The sequence below is a fragment of the Sarcophilus harrisii genome, chromosome 2, assembly GCF_902635505.1.
Source record: "Sarcophilus harrisii chromosome 2, mSarHar1.11, whole genome shotgun sequence".
Classification (NCBI taxonomy): domain Eukaryota; kingdom Metazoa; phylum Chordata; class Mammalia; order Dasyuromorphia; family Dasyuridae; genus Sarcophilus; species Sarcophilus harrisii.
The window spans coordinates 180,735,590-180,740,446 of NC_045427.1; the positions used below are offsets into that span (position 1 = coordinate 180,735,590).

The 4,857-nt window shown below is 34.5% G+C and overlaps 1 pseudogene; it reads right to left on the reverse strand.

The window, feature by feature from the left end:
* Positions 1-817: 817 nt before the first annotated feature.
* Positions 818-3,282, reverse strand: LOC100930747 (annotated as a pseudogene).
* Between the last annotated feature and the right edge of the window lie 1,575 nt (positions 3,283-4,857).

Consider the following 4,857-nt stretch of genomic DNA (forward strand, 5'->3'; position numbering starts at 1 on the left):
TGGATTCAAATGACTTGGACTTCAGTTCCAAAACTGAGGAAAGAAACCGACAAATCAACCCTTCTTATCCTAACTTCAGAGTATCAGTTGATCTAATTCTCATATTTTGTTGAAATCCTGTTTTCTAATGACTTTACCTGTTGTAATTAGTCTTGTCCTCTAATTAATCAGAACAAATATCATTTTTCTTCCAAAGGAGAAATGTTCCTCCCACATACTTGAAGACAGTCATTATGTCTCTGATCAGTTTCCTCTTTTCCTGACTAATTAAATTATTTTTTTCCAATGGATTCTTGTGTGGCATGGCCTCTTTTCCTCTCATTTTTGCCTTCATTATTCTTTTCTGCACACTATGCCCCATAAAATGTGTGAACTATAATAGAACAAATTACTTCATGCATATAGTTTGACCGGAAAAGAATAAAGAAGGACCTATAATGTTGTTTATTCTTGATAGAATAACTAACTTAAAACATACTTAAAGTGTATTAATAATTTTTTTTTTTTACAACTGTGTCACAATATTGAATCCTTTTGCCCTCCAAGTGTTTATTTTTATTTTTTTAAAGGAATGGCAATTTTTTCTTTTGCTTTCCTGGCTCTCAAAAAATCTTTCCCATTTGCATCACTATAGAAATTGCATTGTGGTTAGGGTGCCTTAAAGACCACATACTATTTTGTATATCAAAAGGATTATGGGAAATAAAAATGTGCTTTGATGTTGGTCTGCCATCGAAGTTTATCTATTCACAGAGTGCCCTTTGTTCTTTGGCCCTATTCTTTTTCATGTCTCAGCCTGAATGGGAAAATGAGATCTTCACTTAGCAGCATGCTTCTTGTAAATCTGTAAGAATTCATTCACATCATCAGGGGACTCCTGAATCACTAGTGTTCCTCATGGATGTCAATGAGAATGATGTCAAACACAGCTTTATTTCTTGTGGTAGCCAGTCTTCCAGCTTTTTCCATGACAAGGGCCACTGTGTTACACTCATATAGGAGTCTCAGCTTTCCTTCATTGCCAACAACAACAAAAAATGTGGACAGGATACAAAAAGATTCCTCCACACGCTGGTGTTTGGTGTACATCTGCCAATATGGAGCACTATAAAGAACTGTGGTATCCTGGAGAAATTTCTTCTTCTGGATATATTCTGTTATTTCAGGATCAAAGTCCCTGGCATAGCCCTCATCAAGACTATAGATATTGCCTTTTTTAAATCTTCACATCCTTTTCAACCAAAATGAATTCCCAAATAGCTGGATCCAGCACAGAGCAATTGACTCCATATGCCATAGCCAGCACTAACATTATGGCACTGCCACAGAGTGCATACCCAGCAGCCACTAGATTCTTGCCAGGCTGAGGAGAAGGCTCACCAATTGAAGTCTTTCTGTAGATACCAAAACAGTTCCAGTATGCAAGGCATTTTTAATCCAGAGTAATAAAACCAAACATATATTTACCCCTTTTCTTCTGTTTCTATTGTTATGACATTTTTATCTTCTTCTGATACAAGAACACAGGTAGCAAAGGATGACTTTAGCATTTTAATAACTAGGTCACTGAAGAGAACGTCCAGTTTCTTTGATCACAATAATATTGGTAGAGCCAACAATTTTATAGAGATTGGCTATGCCTCTTTCCACACCACAGAGGAGATGATTTTGACAGTGGTGCAGAGTTTGTTAAACAACAGTCATCTCACCAATGCCCTTGGTTTTTCTGCCCTCCTCCATGAAGAAACAGGTCAAGTTATTGATATTACTGTCAAAGAGACTTGTCAGTCACAACTGGGTCTGAGAAGTGAATGTCCTTAAGGCAAGAGAAGTCCTGAACTTAGTAGGCAATTGGAGAGAGTAGAGTAGGGAGTCTGAGCTGCTCTCTGCATGCAGATGTGTGCCCCTCCAAGTGTTTACAAAAACCAAAAAACTGGCCATCCCCCACGTCTATTAATATTTATAAATTAGTGGTATTGTTGCAAGCTCACTTTTCATGAGGAACTTTAATTATCTTTTAAAAATTAAATTTTATTATTCTAACATTGAACAGGCATTTATTAGGTGTCTATGGTATATTAACTACTGAGATCAAACAACTTAAACTGTTAACATTATGTTGCAGAAATGTTCTATTTGTTTCATTATGATAATCCTGAGATTTTCTTTGGTGAATTTCTACATGACTACTTTGTATGTGGAGATTTGTTTTGGTTTTTTTTCATAGTAATTCACCTTGAATAATTTAAATTTAACATTTATTAAACTTTAGAGACAAAAGTATAGCTAGTGAGACAGTATCTCTATTTCACCAAAGTTAAAATAAAGGAATCTCAGCCATATAAAACATAGAGTATACCATAGAATTCTCATAACTGAAGTAATATTTACTCCTTAAAGAGTTCTACCTGATTTTAAAGTTATTTATGCCTTTTCAGACTATACTTAGAAAGTACAGTGTTATAATATTAGCATCAAAACAGGAGAGTCATTGTGATGGAGTGAAAAGAGGACTTGTATTAATATCCTGTTTTTGTTAACACCTATGTGAAAGGTCATGTAGGCAATTTACTAAGATGTTTTTGAGCACTAACTTTATAATCCTGTGAAGCAGAACCCAGCCTCCCCAAAAAGGTTAACATAAGAATGTTGGTAAGGAGGATTAATATAGATGAACATTTTCTGACATTATATAATCATGAATATCTACATACATAAAAAATCCCTGGATTCAAGTTAATTTGAAAGACCATTTCATAAGGTGTCTTGGTACAAGGTAGTAGTTACTATCACCATCATCTGTGGCTAGATGATGGGTAAACTTGTTAAGAAAATGCATTGCTTTCTATTCACCACCCTCTAACCCTTCAGTATCTCTTTATTTATCTACTAAAATGATGGTGGAGTTTTTTATCTTAAGGATAAGAATTTACTTGCAAGAAAAAAAGGAAAAATAGTACCATACTACTATATTTAAATAAATACAGGAACTGAAAATATATCCTGATCTACACATAAATCTAGGGTCATGCAGTCCCACTAATGCACTCAGTATCTGTGGGGAAGAATGAACATACACAAAAACTTGACAAGGTTTGTGATTGAGAAATATACATGTGCCTAGGGCAATCCACAGCTCTGGAACTTTGAACTTTGATGCCCTTGTTATGTATCAGTAATTATCCATAAAAGTTCCTAGATGATTGTAGTTTCTATGTTAAAAAAATATTTGAGCTGCTTTAGCAGCTGAGTTGATCTATGCTGAGCTTACCAAATGGGCATAATACCTCATTCAAACCATATAGTCATCACTTCCAGATGTAAATTTTGCTCTTGCTATTCTATCTGTCATTTCCTTTCTGTCTCTCCTTTTATCTTTCTGGATCCAGATACCAGATTCTTTCTTCACCTTAGCTTATGATTAGTAACCAAATTTCATCTTATAGCTATAATCAGATGACATATATTTGTCCCACAAGCATCTCATAAATATAGCAAGTCTGATGTCCATGTCTCTTTAGTATACACATTAAAACAGTAACAACTTCCCCAGAATGAGTCAAAGTAAATCTGTTCCTTTTCTTACTTTGAGAAAAAGATCTGGATATAGGGACACACAACTATAATTTCAGTTATTAAAGGAAGCTTAGGCTTTTGAAATGATTGAGTTCATGAATTCAAGGTGAATTAAGGTTTATTTGAGCCTCTGGGATTTAGAGGGCCACCAGACTGTCTAAGGAAAAACCAACTGATCATGTTTGAAAAAAACATAGCAGTGTTGTTGCTGTCCTGAAAAGTATTAAGATTGAGCTATAAGTGGCCTCTTCTAGGTTGGGGAAAACTGAGAGACCATCTCAAAAAAAAAAAAAAAAAAAAAAAGACTCAGTAGAGCAGACAGAAAACTCTAAAACAAGCCATTTTAGATGAAATGACAAATCCTTAAAGAGACATTTACCTTATAAATGTAGTTCTTTATGATGATTGAATTGATATGCCATTGATATGGCTGAAAGCAAAGTTTATTAAATGTGTATTGATTATGTACAATTTTTGTCAACTATACCATTTATAAATTAAGGAAGAAACTGATATGAAGGCTCTTTTCATCTCCCTATTCTTTCTAAACTGTTTATTATAATATAGAATTTCTGTTTCAATTCTGTTGTCAATAATTTCAGTGCTTTCTACTGGTGATTTTAAGGTCAAAACCCCAGCTCACCCTGGCATAGTTCCCAGCTTTCTTCACATGTTACTGAACCACTCATTTAAACTCTGTAGTCCCACAGACTCCATCCTTGACATAATAATATATTTTCACAACTGAAATATTTTCTGTTTGTCATCAGGAAGGCTATAGTTCCACTGGCAGAAGAACCAGGGTCTGTCTCAAGACCTTTCAGTAATCCACTTAAAAGCTTTCCTTTTACCCTTTGTTCCTTTTGTTCTTAAGACTACGGAGAGATGGGAAGAAAAACATACAGAAAAGTTTGAATATTCAATCAAATGAGGTATCTTTAAACCAAATATTTTAACCCAATAATTCATTCCATGGAAAACTGATTAAACCTAGAATGACACAACCTGTTTTCAAATACTAGCTTCGATGTAAATGAAGGTAACCTAGCTGTACCAGCCCTAAAACTACATTATAAAGTAGTAGTCATCAAAACCATTTGGTACTGGCTAAGAAATAGAGTAGTTGATCTGTAGAATAGGTTAGGCTTATAAGACACAATAGTCAATGACTATAGTAATGTAATGTTTGATAAACCCAAAGACTAGCTTCTGGGACAAGAATTCACTATTGGCAAAAAATTGCTTGGAAAATACAGAAAGTAGGCATTGGCCAACATGTAA